The following is a 15310-nucleotide window of genomic DNA, read 5'->3' on the forward strand; positions in this document are numbered from 1 at the left end:
GTATGAAATCCAGAAGGATATCTCTACTTTGGAACTTAAAGCCGTAGGCGTTGGAACCAGAGCAATTTCTGGTTTTACCACTTAGGAACCATGTGATTTTGGGCAGTGCCCTTAGCCTTGCCAAGACTCTGAGACATAGGCACATGAAAAGGTGCCTATCTCATAGGACTATTGGATGATCAGAACAGAGTCTCTAAATGGACCGGGATAGTGCCAACTTTGTAATAGATACTCAGTTCATGTTTACTGCTGCAACACTATACCCATCCTTCCTTATTTGTTCCTTCCTTGACTTCCTCCAAAATCCCTTTCTAATAATAATACCGATATTAGAACTATTAGAACTAAAACCACTACTAGTACCAATAATTCAAAGGATGTTGGCAGAGTCCAGTTTACTTAGATTTGGTGGTAATAGGATTAAAATTAAGAGAGTTATGAATAAAGACTGACTTTTGATTCCAAAAATTTACCTGCATAGGTATAGGATGCATGAGACATGGATTAGCAACAGCATTATAAAAAAGATTTAAACATTTTAGTTGAGAATAATCTAACTTCCATTTGCCAAAGGAAGCACACAGGTCAGCCCCAAAGTGAGGACTGATGAAGGGCATCCGACAAATGTAAGCCAAGATAAGGCCTGGATGTGTATGTCTTTGTAAGAGAGTAAAGAATTGTGACCTCTGATTTAATCTACCACAAGTCGCATGAGCTGGTATGGAGGAACAGTGGTTTGGGACATTTATCTGTTCTAAATGGGCAGTGGCCATACTGGACGTGTTAGTGCCAGTGTGGAGCCAATTATTAAAGATTTTGAGTATCTCTCCTTGCTGCCAAGCATTGTGGTAAGGGCTTCATCTTCAGTATATAATTTATTCTTCAACAAGGTCCCTATATGGCATGCATTTATCAATGGGGGGTGATTTAGTTATGGCTATTAGAACAAATTACCACAGACTGATTAGGTTATATGACAAACATTTATTTCTCACCGTTTTGGAGCCCGAGAAGTCCAATGTCATGGTAGGAATCTTCGAGTCCAAGTCTCGGATCTGGTGCCTGGTGAAACCCTTTTCCTCAACCTGGTTGAGATATCCCTGAGGGTTAAGAGCTCCTCCCTTCCTCTTGTTGTAAGAACACTAATCCCATCATTAGGGATCCACCCTCACACCCTGATTATCTCCCACTAGGCCCCACCTCCAAATACCATCATATAGGGTTTCAACATCAGAATTTTGGGGGGATACATTTATTCTAAGCAGGGCAGTATCTCCACCAAGGGCAAAAAGGAACAAATAATCTTACTTCGTTTATGTGTAAAGCACAGACGTACATAACAATCTATAAACAGATATGCAGTATATCTGTGGTATTATGTTCAACAGGAGGCAATAAGAAAAGATATCTAAAAGGCTTCTTGGGGGTGGCAATAATTTTTTAAAAAGCCTAAGTACTGCCATCTGGTGTTATTTTTATTAAATCAATGTTTAAGTGTCAGTTGAGAGGTTAAATAATTTGCCTAAGAATATGAAATGAGTAGGGGGAAGGCCCTGACTCATACTCTCTGTGATGCAAAACCATGCCTTATTTCCTCACTACAGTGCCCTGCCTCCTGGCAGCGTGTTCTCTGGGTGGGGAAACAACTCTCTAACCTTCTATCCCCTCTGAGTGCTTCTTGCTTCCTTTCCTCCCCAATTCTTCTGTATCCTCTCCTTGTGGTGGTGGCCTGGATTCTCTTTCCTCCCCTGGGTTCTGAGCCCAAGAGCCCCTTTCTCCCTTCCCCACCCTTGCCCATCCCTGGGGTTTAATCTTTAGCTGAGGAATGCTTCAGGGGAAATTTAGGTTCCTGGGTTGGAGGAGTGGGTATTTGCATTTTGAAGCATGTGCCCAGGAATTGCCCAGAGGACTGGCTATTTCCCAGGGGTCAGGGTCTCTTCCTGGCTAGGGAATGGGAAGCAACGCTGAACCCTGTGCTTTGTGGAACCACGCAGCAAATCGTAGCAGGAAGGATGATGTCTAGCTCTAACCGAAGCCCTTCATGCTCTGCATCTCCGTTTGACCCTCTTGAATCGACTCTCTGGCTGTTACACTGTAAACTGGGCTCTGCACCTGAGTTTCTCTGTGTAGCAACTCCAAGAACATTCAATCTTAAAGCACAGTTTATAGTACACAGTGGCAACCAGGGCAAACACTTTGTTGTTGCTTTGAAAGGTGTTGCTTTGTAAGAATTGAATAGACAGTCTTAGCTTTTTAACCAGGGGATCTAGGATCAATTTATCAGGAATGAGTGGATCCCTTTCTCTTCTTCCCAAAGGGCCCATGGAAGATGAGGAATACAAGCAGTAATAGCCAATCAGTCAAATTTACATTTAAACGTTTCCTTCACAAGAGCACTCTGGAGGGCCCTACTTAACGCCCCAACCAAGAAGAGTGGGCTTTATCTTCTTACAGAGACGCTGGTAGTTACACCCCAGAGTGCAGGGGCCTGACACTTGGGCACTGTCTGCAGAGGGCACCAAAGTCAACCACTCAGCTGATGGTCTCCAGATTTCAAGAGAAAAGTGAGAACTATTTGGAGCTACTTCTCAAAAGAAGAAAAAACTTAACTGCCCACATTTTCAGTGCCCAGACTCACCCATTTGAGGGTCAAATGCTAAAACTTAGACCTGTTCTGGATGCTTGTGAAAGCCAGGGTTATTTTCTTAGAACAAGAAGTAAATAGGTACCTCTTACTTGATAGGAGAGATAAATCCCTATGCCTCAGTTTCTCTGTCCTTAAAATGGAATCAGGAAGAATATTCACCTATACTAGTTTGGTGGGGTTGCTGTAACAAAATACCACAAATGAGGTGGCTTCAGCAACAGAAATTTATTGTGTCACAGTTCTGGAGGCTGTATGCTCTGGAGACTAGAAGTTGTAGATCAAGGTGTCAGCAAAGCTGGTTCCTTCCTAGGGCTTTTGGTCACTTGCTGACAGTCTTTGGTCTTCTTGATCTTTGTCTTCATCTTCACATGGTATTATCCTGGTGTGTGTGTCTGTATCTGAATATCCCCCTCTTTTTTATTAATAACATACACCAATCATAGTGGATTAGGAACCCATTCTATTCCAATATGACCTCATCTTAATGTAGCTAATATATCTGTAGTGACCCTGTTTCCAATATTTTTAGATCCTGGGGTTTAAAATTTCAAAATGTGAATTTGGGGAGGGGCACGATTCAACCCATAACACCTCATAGAGTATTGTGTGGATTAAATGAGCATATACAGTGCTATTTGAACATTTGCTCTAATTATTACTGGTAAGCAGACATCCTAAAGAGTAAAAACATACATAATTATAATTACTATTTGAGGACCTACTATGTGTCAGGACTATATTATAATATTTCTTAGTAATTCTCATAGAAACTTTCACAGTAGGTTCTTTATCTCTAGTATCCCCAGTTTACAATTGGGTAAACTGAGTCTAGAGAGGTGATATCATTTTCATGTGGTTGAAACTTCGCAAGTTGTTTATGATTGTAAAGAAGACTATAAGCTCAACTTGACGTGAAACACTTTGAGTCATGGGAGATTTCAAAAATGTATAACTCCTTTCTTACTTTTGTATGTAAATGCAATTTTCCACGTAGTGTATGGACTTTGCGTAATCAAGGATCTGCCATGTTTTTAGCCAGGAAGCTCAGCTGTTCCATGAAAACTGTTAACTAAACAGATATAAAAATAGTCATTTTGATCTTTTTAATAATGTCTTTAAAATAGTGGTGGGTTTCTGATTTAGTAAACATTCAGTGGACAGTCCCTGATATAGTGTAAGGAATCTCTAGACCAATAAAATGGGGTTCCTGCCTTCTGAGAGCTCATGGTTGGATTCAGGAGTGTGCTGAAGGGCTCGGCCGCTGGCCGACTTGGAATCCGCTGGATGAGTGCAGCGGGCCTGGAGCCCAGTGAGGAAGAGGTCAGATTGATGGTTAGTGGGGCAGGTGCAGAGAGACCTACCTGGAGTCAATGAGCCATTTCATCATTTCAGGCATTCTTAACTCTGAAGAGAATCTTCTCTTCATTGCAAGTGCAGGGAGGTGGGGACCTATTTAGCTGTGCTTTTGGGTCAGTCAACAAAGTTGAAAGAGTCAAGATACACTTATCTGTATCAATCCATGCCTGATTTTTCAGAAATGTGGTGGAAGTTGAATGGGTACCATAGGCTTAGAATTTATTGGGTAGTCACTGCCAAACGAAGAATGAAAACCAGTTGTTTTCTCGTAAGGCCATCTTCTCTCAGAACTCAGTATATGATGGAAGGTATTTGCTTAAGAGTCATTTAACAGCTAGTCATCCACTGGGACTCCTGACAAAATGAATATTTTCTGGAGATGGAAATGCTGGGCTTGGTGCCATGTGCAAAAGTGAATATAGTAGGGTTCTTGCTTTAGAAGAGCATGTAGCCTTAAGGGAAGACAGATCCTCCAAACTTTTCTCCTCACTTGCCTGAATATGAAACACTTCCTGCTCTCAAATGCATTATGCTGATGTTGATTAATGATAATGGAATAATATTACTTGGCCTTTATAGGATGCTTTTAACTTTCCAAAGTGCTTTCCCATATGATTTTCTTCTGCCAGCCTATCAAACAAGCATGGGTATAGATGAGGGCTGGGCTGTGCCCAGAGTAGCATAAGAATTTTCTGGAGCCTGGTCTGGCTGCCGGTTTTCTGAGAGCAGTGACCATCTCTGGTCATTCCTTCCTAGTGTGTGGCTTCAGCCCTTCCCCTCCATTTTCTACACTGTGCTTCTGTTCTGGTCTTTTTTGCTGTTGCCCTGGAGTTCTCTACATACCACACTGTGCTCTTTGGAGCAAAGCTATTACAGAAATCTAATAAATAATAAATTTCAGTGCTCAGACAGATCAATAAAATGCATGGTAAGAAGAGGCCATTATGGTGAATGAAAAAAGCACAAGAGGATGCCCCCAGCATGCATCAACCTTCAGCCAGGAGAAACAAGCCTCCCGAAACACCAAACACCAAGAAGACCATCTCAGGGGATTTTGAAGTCTTCATTTCTTAGTTCATCCATAGACATTTGTTGAATTGAAGGTCGGTCCCCTGCTGTACCCGGTGCTGGACACCAGGCATGCAGAGAGACCTTCTGCATTCTGGAGCTCGACAGTTTAGCCAGGGAAATGGATGAAGCAGCCATAGCTAATAGTAACACAATGTTAGTGCCTCTGTAGACAATACACAAAGATCTCTGAGAGCTCAGAGGGGAAGGAGCCAGCTGCGGAGAGGAGTGGGGAGAGGCGTCCATTAAAGTGATGACCCTGGACTTCCTAACTACAAAGTATGGATAGGATCTTTTTGGGTGGAAGAATTGAAAGAACTGTGAGACAGAATGTTTTCCAAGGGCAGTAAAGAGCAAGTACAGAAGTGCCTGATTATACATGTACTGACATGACTGGAGATTTTTAGTCCATACTTTTCATCAAAGCATTTAAGGTCTTCTAAAATCTGGAGCAGTCTAGATAACCAGTCTTATCTTCCCACTCAGCCTGCTCCCATATTTTGGATTCTTTCTGTTTAAGAAAGTATTAGGCCCAGTAAGCAAGCAGTGAGTACAAGGTCAAGGAGACTTGGGCCCAAGAGTGCTGGCAGAGCGGATTCCTGGGGATCTCAGGTTGGCCCTGTAGGAGGAAGAATCTGAGGGGAGTGGTCCAGACTTCGTATCTCCCTGGTCACATGGAGAGAACACACAGAAGAAGGGACATTTTACCTCGTAATGCTTTTCCTTCTAACTTCCCAGTTTCCAAATATGTGGCCCAAATCAGCATCCCTGAACTTGACTTGGCAATAACAGTACTCTTCTTCTCGGGGGGAGAGTGGGAGGATATGGAGACAGGAGCCTGAATTCTCCTAGGGGGAAACTTCAACTTCCAACCACAGCTTTGTTACAAAATCTGATGCAGGGCTGAGGTAAGAGGCAAAGAAGGCCCTGTGCTAAAGAAATGTCCTCTGTCAGCTCCTCAATGTTTTTCCAAATAAATGGACTTTTCTCATTTATTTATTTACCCACTCTTTCTTTCTACCTCCCAGGTACAAAGTTTCATCTTTTGCCTCATTTTTGCCTTTCCCTATGAAGGTGGCCATTGATAAATTAATTCTGGGGAAAGAGTCTATACACTTAGAAGTCAGAGGTGGGTTCAAATCTAGAACTATTACTAGCTCAGTTATGTGACATTGGGAAAATTACTTAACCTCTCCAGGTCTTAGTTTCCTTAAATGTAAACAGGAAATAAATTTGCGTCTTTAGATTTGCTGGGAGGATGAAATAAGATAACGTGTGATGCATCATGTAGTCCCTTGTCACACCAGAGAGTCCATAAATGGCGCTCTTCATCTTTCACTAATGGTTCTTTATTAGTAGTATGCTCTACCAGAACGAGCCTTAGGTGCTGACAGCATTTTCCAATAGTTACTAACTTTTTGTCCTTGGGCAACTTACTTCACTTTGATGAGGCTTAGTTTTTTTTTCTTTAGAAAATTGAAAAACACTATACCTACCTCCTTGGATTTTTGTGTGGATTAATTGGGGGAACCTACATACAATACTTAGTATGGTGTTTTACATAAAAGGTGCTTAAAAATGCCAGCCCCTTCTCCTGCAGGCTCATCCAGAGTTTCTAACTTGTTTCACTCTTTGTTGGCATTCTGTCTCCTTTTCTGGCTAGCATTCTGTCAAGTTAGCCCTGTTAACTGCTGGCTGTCCACCCAAATCCATTCTCCTAGTTTTCTTTCCTTTGGCCATTTTCTCTCCATTTCCAGCCTTCTTTATCATGAAGTGTAACCACTTGACTAAGTGTTTCATAGCAGAATGTGAAGGGAAATGATGTGTGCCACTTCCAGGCTTGGCCATTAATTTCCTGCAAGCCCCCCTCTGCGTGCTTCTTCCCCTTCCAAATGACTGGGATAGGGCTGCCCGGAGTGACCTTGGAAGCCATTCAGCTGAGCTGCCATCAGCCTGAGTCCCTGAACTGTTGAGCAAAGTAAGTCGTCAGCATTTACCACAACTCTCTCTCTCTCTCTCTCATTCTCTCTCTCTCTCACACACACACCCACACCCACACACACACACTGAACTGGAACATCTGGAAATAAACTATTGTCTTTGAACCATTTAATTCTGTGTCTTTTGGTTCTGGCTAGTTAGTCTACCTGAATACTCATTGTTTTCCTCCTCTGTCTCTGAGTGTGACTGAGATCGCTGGGAGATGCCAACTGTACAAAGAGCACTGAAGCGATGAGCAGAACTGGGTTTGAGACTTGGCTTTGTACCCAACAGCTATGTGAATGTTTTATTTACTTATTCAACCCTTTTCCTTCTTATTAAAAAAAAAAAAATGGTGATTACCTATGTGACTTTGTTGGATCATTTAACTTCTTGGGTTTCAGGTTATTTACCTGCATATTTTATTACAGAATTATTATAAAGATTAATTAGTATAATGCATGTCATAATCTTTAATCTGTACAGTCCTATGGAACTTTACTGTCTGAAATGGTAGCCCCTAGCCGTATGTTGCTATTGATTACTTGAATCGAACTGAGATATTCTATAGTCTAAAATACACACCGGATTCCATAGGCTTTGTACAAAATTTAAAGAAAGAGTATCAAATTACTCAAGAATTTTAGTGTTGATTACATGCTGATATGATCATATTTTGGATATGTTAGTTTAAATATATTATTGAAATGAATTCCTTTTTTTATTTTTTAATGTGGCTGCCTGAAAGTTTAGGGTCACATACATGGGTCATACTACATTTCTGTTGGAACCTGTTGCTCTGGATGTTAAAGTATTATTATTTAATATCAGCGGACATCCTCTAATACCTATAGATGTGGGACATGGGTATTGGGAATTGGGAAACAAGGTTATTTTTAGATGGAGATGATGGTTTATTCAGGACTGTTATTGGGATTAAAATTTCTTTATGTATAGAGCGCATAGGTGGCATAGTCCGTTGAGCGTTAGACTCTTGGTTTCAGCTCAGGCCCTGATCTTGGGGTCGTTAGATGGAGCCCCGTGTTGGGCTCCGTGCTCCCTGTGGAGTTGGCTTAAGTTTCTCTCTCCCTCTTCCTCTGCCCCTCCCACTTATACTCTCTCTCTCTAAAATAAATAAATCTTAAAAGAAATCTTTTTTTTTTAAAGATTTTATTTATTTATTTGACAGAGAGAAACCACAAGTAGACGGAGAGGCAGGCAGAGAGAGAGAGAGAGGAAAGCAGGTTCCCTGCTGAGCAGAGAGCCCGATGCGGGACTTGATCCCAGGACCCCGAGATCATGACCTGAGCCGAAGGCAGTGGCTTAACCCACTGAGCCACCCAGGCGCCCCTTAAAAGAAATTTTATATGTATGATCTGTGGTTTATAGAAGTTCAGCAGGGGTAGATATTGTTATTCTCCTACCTTTTATTTTTATGCAAGAACAGCTTCCACAGTCAGTGGCTACTGGCTTTGACTTTTCTCATTAAGGAAAACATTCTTTTGTTTCCTATTTTAAAAACCCTTCTAAAATGTATTTGCAATATCAAAGCTGAGGCTGTTTTTGTTCTCCTTTACAGCCTTTTTAATGTCACCATCTCCCTAAGTGTGTAGTTATAACAGCTAACCTCTCTGAATCTAATCTAAGGAAACTGAGAGCAATTAGCTTCATTGGAATTAGGGGAATAGGTTTCAAGTCTAGTAATCCCTATTTTTAAAGCCCTTTGCTTACTTAATGCTTTTCTTTAATCAAATCACTGCCCCTTAATTTTAAAGAAAGAGGGAGTGGAACTAAATGGCTATTAGCCTAAGCCCAGAAATGTTTTTTCTTTGTTTTTGGTTGAAGATCCATAATTTGAATTGTCTACATGAAGCATGTTATTTCCAGAACTGCTCTCTTAGAAGCAAATTCCCGTTTCCTTACATCTCTTGTCTTCTCTTCCCATCTCCTCTCTTCCTCCCCACTATTTACCTTTTTCTTCTTTCCTTCCTTCCCGTCTCTCTTCCTCTCCCCCATCCCTTCCTTTCCTGTTTTCTCTTCCCTCTACCTCCTTGGTTCATAAAAACAAAGATGGAAAGAGGAGGACCCAGGAAGACTGAGAAACTGTCCCATTTGTGGCCACCTGCAAACCAGAAGTCACTAAGATCAGGCACTAATACATTTCTTCCCCAGGCACGTATGTATTTTGTATTAACATGGCTCTCTAGACACTCTTGGGGCCAGTGTATTCCCTCTTGCTTCCTGGATGGAAGCTGTTTATGTTCTCAGTTGAGGGGGTAACCCTGAGAGAAGTGTTAGGTGTCTTTTTTCTAAATGACTTTATCGAGATATAATTCACTTGCCATAAACTTCACTCTTTTAACATATACAATTCAGTAGTTTCTAGTGTAGTCAAAGAGTTGTACCACCTACTGCACTACCAGATTTCTTCATTTCTTCCACCCCTCCGAGCAAGTATACATTCACACTTGGTTCTTGTGCCCTCTTCTCCCAGCCCCTGGTAACGTCCATCTACTTTTTGTCTCTACTGATTTGCCTATGCTGGACCTTTTCTATAAATGAAATCATGCAGTATCTGGCCTTTTGTCACTGGCTTTCACTTAGCATCACGTTTTTGAGTTTTGTCCATATTGTAGCTTGTGTCAATGTTTCATTCTTTTTCTTGCTGGAGATATTTCATCCCAGGAGTTTGCCATCTTTTGTTTATGCATCCATCCATCTGTTGTATTCAACTTTTGGCTCTTTTGAACAGTGTTGCTCTGAATATTTGTATACAGATTTTTTTGCGTGGAGGTTTTCAATTCTTGTGAGTAATACCTAGAGTGGAAGTGATGATCAAATGGTAACTGTTATATTTTATCACCAAACTGTTTTCCCAAGTAACTGCATCATTCTGTAATCCTACCCATCCTTGCCAACACTTGTTATTGCCCATCTTTTTTATTTTAGCTATCTTAGTGAGTTTGAAGTACTATCTTATGGGTTTGTTTTGCATTTCTTTGGTGATTAATAATGTTGAGCACTTTTTCACATGTGTATGAACCTCTACTGAGAAAGTCCTATCCAAATTTTTTGCCTATCCACATATTTTTTTAAATTGAATTGTTTGTCTTTCTACTGTTGAGTTGTAAGAGTGCGTTATAGTGCTTTATATATTCTGTATCAGGTCTCTTATTCATATATGGTTTGCACACATTTTCTTTATCTGTGGATTGCTTTTTCTCCTTTTAGATGGAATCTTTTGAAGCCCCCAATTTTTAATTCTGTTGAAGCCTACTTTATCTGTCATTCCTTTTGTCACTTGTGCTTTGAGTGTCACATCTGAGAAAGAATGGCCTAATCCACAGACGTTTCTTTCAGGCCTTTGCAAACAGAGATATATACAAGAGGGTGCTTTATGATTTCTAGCCTGCCTTTGTCAGGCCTCAGTGGCTTCCAGGCAAAGTTTTGGCCACGCCATCAAAGAATTGTTTGAATCTTATTTTCCTAGCAGGCTGTTGGTGTGAGGAGGGCACAGCTGCTAGGCATTTGGACACTGCGGCAATTGCTTTAATTGGACATTCCTCACCTCTCTGATCTGACTTGTTAATGGCTTTTTAAGTGAGACACACCAGCCAAGTGAATTAGACTACTTGGCAAGTCAATCCCAGCTCACTCGGAAGCGTTAATCCATGGAAAATAAGCAGAGGCCATCAGCCAGGAAGAAACCTGAATCTCATTTGCAGAGGTGAAAGAGAAAGAGCTGTTGTCTGCCATCTCAGGAGCTTCCAAGTACACTTCCAAGGGCTGTCATATCTAACCGCTCTCTCTCAACCACACTTCTTTAACTCCGCAAATGTTTGTTAGTGCCAGCAACATGGCTATGAGACCCACAAGGGAGGTCTGTTATGGTACCTCCCTGAGGAGCTTCTTCTCATTGGAAGGAATAGAAAAAACACAAATGAAATTTTTAGAAATCGTTCACTGATACTGTCAGATACTTTCCATCCATTCTTCTGCTTCATATATTCTGGCTTCAGGTGACTGCTCTACATACATTTTTTGCTCAGAGAAGGATGAATGTCACCAGTAACCAACTAATTGCCAAATACAATGGACTTCCAAATCTGTGTTTACAGCCTTGACCTTCCTCCTGGGCTCCGCCCTGACTTCCCACCTGCCTCCCATAGAGCTTCGTCTTGGCAGTGTAAGTCCACAGATTGCAAACGGAACTTCTTCCTTCCTTCTTTCTCACCTCTTCCAATCTCACCGATCTGTGCTACTCATTTGGCCATAGCACAGCCACCTTCCAGTTACCAAAGTCTCCTCTTTTCACCCCCACGTCACCAGTTCTAGTCCATTATGTTCCTTCCTTTCCTACCCACTGCTTTCGTTCTGATTTTGACTGTGTCTTTCCTGAGTATCACTGTTTAAAGCTACGCTACCTACAACCATTTCTCCTCTAATCCTTGGTCTACATTTCTGCCCGAATTATTTTTCAAAACCTGTTACTTCATCTGGCCAGTGTTTTGTTGAGACACCTGCAGTGACTCCCCACTTCCTGGAGAATAGTCTAAACCCTCTATAAGCCTATGTAGACCTGTTCATATTACCTCTGCTTCCCTTTCTAGCCTTTCCTCTCACAGCTCTAGATTCCTCTCTGTTCTCTGATCACATCATGGTCTTCTGCACATCCACACCATTGGCCACCTTCTTTCCTCTGCCTAGAGTGTCTCTTTCTTCTCTGCTTGGTGAACTCTTACTCACTCTTTAAGTTTGCAGACCCACATTGAATTCTACAAAATCACCCCTGAGACCCACAGGACCTTGCATAGACCTTTGATATGGTTCTTATCCTACTTGTGTGATTGTTCATAAGTTTCTCTCCTGCCAGTCTCTCACTCTTTGTCCCTCCAGTGCCTCCTCCAATCCCTTTCTCCCTCTTTCAGTCTGTCTCTGTGCACAAACTACACGTACACACCTGTCAAGTGCTAGATAAGCAGGCGACTGCCTTACCTCAGAACCCAGCAAAGTGCCTCACTCAGAAAAGATGTTAGATAAAATGAATGAATTTGCTGCCCCAGATTTGATTAAAAAACTACAGGCAAAACTGTCCAAATTTCAAATTAGTCCATAGTGTGGTTTAAATGCTTTTCATGTGCTAATTGTTTGATTGGTTGGTGGGGAGAGTTACACCAGGGCAACAAAACCCAGAAAAACCAAATGGGGGGTGGAATTTAATGATGCTAAATTGGCCATGGAGGGCCAGGAGCCAAGCCTGGAGTGGCTCATCTGGTTCTATACAGGGAACAGTTGCTTCTGTAGTTACTGCACATAGGCCCGTGGAGATGGCTCATGGGATGGGTGACAGCACTGAGTTTAGTTACATGGACACTGGCTTTAGAGGCAGAAGGGATTTGGATTCAAGCTTGTCAGTCTCATTGGAGGTCATCTCCCTAACTTCTCTAAACCTCAGTAGCTACCACTGAGGTAGGAAACAAACATTCCCCTCAAGGGTTCTGTAGGAATGATGAGGATAGTGTGTGTGTGCTGGAAGCCAAATCCTTCCACATGGCTGTCACATGGGAGCTATTTCATGTGCATGTTTAAAGGGATATGTATGCACGGTCTAATCTGGAAACAAATAGAGGTGATATTTCTAACACTCTGACCCAGTTCCCTTGAGTATGGTCCCTTTTCTTAATGTCTTGGACTGGGGACCAGATCCTCATTCCTGAATGCTACTGATGCTCAGAGAGATGTGCAGTTCAAGTCAGTGAACTGAAATTGTGTGAAGCGAAATTATTCCTAAAATTTATATCCTTGGGGATATTTAAATAGCAATGTCCAAGGCTGTAAACACAGCTGAGAAATGCTGTTATTGCATTTAAGAATCTCTTTTCTGTAATATTAAGACATTGTGATTTAATTGGTAAGCTGCTCTGTGATAGCATTCAATTTAAATGAGGTTTGTAGAGGGGAGGATCATAAGGCAATCTTCCATGGATCAAAGATTGCTGATGAAGTCTCCCTTATTGCCATGTGTCAGAAATTAAATCACTGTCTACTGTCATGAACTGATCGATCAGCTTCTCTTTTTGATGGTAGTATACCAGTGGGAGGAGGTGGAGAAAATGAGGATATAAAATAGAATTTTACCACTCCTGCCCTGTGCAGCCTCTTTCCGGTATCAGGAGTGCTCTGGCTCCCAGTACTGGAATATTCCCAGTCAGTATTTTCATATGAAACACATGCACGTAGACTCACTCCAAGACTGGAAATCTGAGGAAATGTAATACAGAGAAAAGTATAATTAATGTCTTAAAAAAAGTCCCAGGAGCCTTGGGTTCTACGGTTAGGATTATTTCCACCTTAAACTTTCTTCTGCTTTGTTGTCCATCGGTAAATTGGTAACAAACAACATGCCCTATTCTCTTTCTGAAGAAGGAAGTATAAAGGAGTATTTGCTGAGTTCCCTAAAGTTCTGGGCAAAAATACTGTCATTGATGTCTCTTGTTTTACACGAAGACGGAGGAGCTCATTTAAGATGTGAGGCCTTTCACTATTAAAGCTTCATGTGAACCTGAACAGACACAGAATCAAAGCTTTTTTGAGACCATGACAGAAAGAGATTGATTAAGTCAACACATCAGGTCCTGAAAAGGTTGTGAAGCGTCTGACTTAGTATATTGCATGACACGGCTGGGCTGCATCTCAGATTTGGTCAAATTAAAGAATTCTTTTACTATTCCTTATTTAAGATGGGCTTAATTGGAGCATAGCGTCCCACGGAAAATTACTGATGCAATTACATGAACCGGATCACCATGGTGACATGCAACTCTGGGCTTGGCTGAAAACACGGAAAGGCAAGCAGACCAGGCGTCATTTACTCTTTTAGCACAGGAGGCCCCTCTCTTTGCAGAGCATTCTGACTTTCTTAGTTGCCAGTATGTTAGCAGACGGCATGGGCTGTTGGGGTACAATCTGTTCCCCATACACTGATGCATCTTCCCCAGGGAATTCTGTGGAAGGATGGCATGTGCCGCACATACCTTGGGATCCTTGAAAGTTTTCTCAGTGGCCAATCAGCATTTAAAGGGAAAAGGTGGTAAATGAGGTAGAAGACTTCTGTGAATGAAGTAATGGTCTGGAAGGGGCGAAGGTTGGATTCTCATTCCGTTCATTTTCTCTGTGACCTTGGCAAATGACTTTATTTCTGTGCTTTTGCAGATGGAAGGAATCATGCAGATGGTCATACGAAACCTTGAAACCATGAAACGCTATAGAGTTCTAAATATATATGTCTAGGATGTGATTTTCCTCTGTTCTCAGGACAGTTACTATTTCTGGCTGTAAGTGGATCAGAGGAGAATAGTAGTCTAATGCTCTAAGAAGAAAACGAGTGTTAAGCTGGATATTGGTGTGCTTAGCTGCAATTAAGGAAGCTGCTGCAGAATTCGTGACTCACCCCTGTATCAGGATGGCAGAGTTGTCTTATGCCGGGTTTTTGATTCTTCTCCCCTGTTCGGTGTGTTGGAAGTCTTTTTTGTGATAGGAGAAAATGACAATTATCCTCCTCTTGTGTTGGTTTCCATTTTTGGTAAACAGTGGGCAGAGTTTACACAGGATACAATTTTAAAGGCTTGTTTTTGTGACAAATCATACCCTCCTGACAATGGCAACACGGTAAGGTGGGGGACTGTAGTTGGCTTTTATTTTACCAGGTTCAACCATCTGCAAAGGCTAAACTCAGTGACTAAATGCAGTGTTACATAGACATTGGGAATCTAGTTATTGTCACAATCTGCCTGGGTATTTCTAGTCTTAAAACCATCCTGGGTTTTACATTAAGCTCTTTGGCCCTGTGTGTTGACGACATCCCTGTGTCGTTTTATCACCCTCCTCCTCCCTTGTACCCCCCTGGGTTATTTGGCTTGGGAGGAATACAAACTATTTTTAATGCAGGGTTAGCTTGAACTAAATTACTGCTAAGTGATAAATTTTGTAGGAAAAGCAGTGCACACTGAGGCCATCTGTATGCAGATTTTGAATTATCTGCTCTTTTGTTTTATCTATTCTATAGCACTTTTCCATTGGTGCAAATAAGAAAGAGTCAATCGAACTTCCTGTCTGGAGAGATAAACCGAGATTGGGAATGAAATCTTGCAGAGGTTGCAAACTGGCCCTGGAAGGCTGAGTTCGGCCCTTGTATATATTCGATTTGGTTGTTGCAAATTTAAATTCAACCGTATTTAAATGGCTTTCCAGTGTGGTTTG

The 15310-nt window shown here is 41.6% G+C and overlaps 1 protein-coding gene across 2 annotated transcripts in view; it reads left to right on the plus strand.

Annotated features, from left to right (window-relative positions):
• The window catches only part of ST6GALNAC3 (ST6 N-acetylgalactosaminide alpha-2,6-sialyltransferase 3), a 526582-nt gene that overhangs the window by 155037 nt on the left and 356235 nt on the right, over positions 1 to 15310 (plus strand). The gene's annotated exons all lie outside the window — the stretch shown is intronic.

This window comes from Mustela nigripes, chromosome 14 (assembly GCF_022355385.1).
Source record: "Mustela nigripes isolate SB6536 chromosome 14, MUSNIG.SB6536, whole genome shotgun sequence".
NCBI lineage: Eukaryota > Metazoa > Chordata > Mammalia > Carnivora > Mustelidae > Mustela > Mustela nigripes.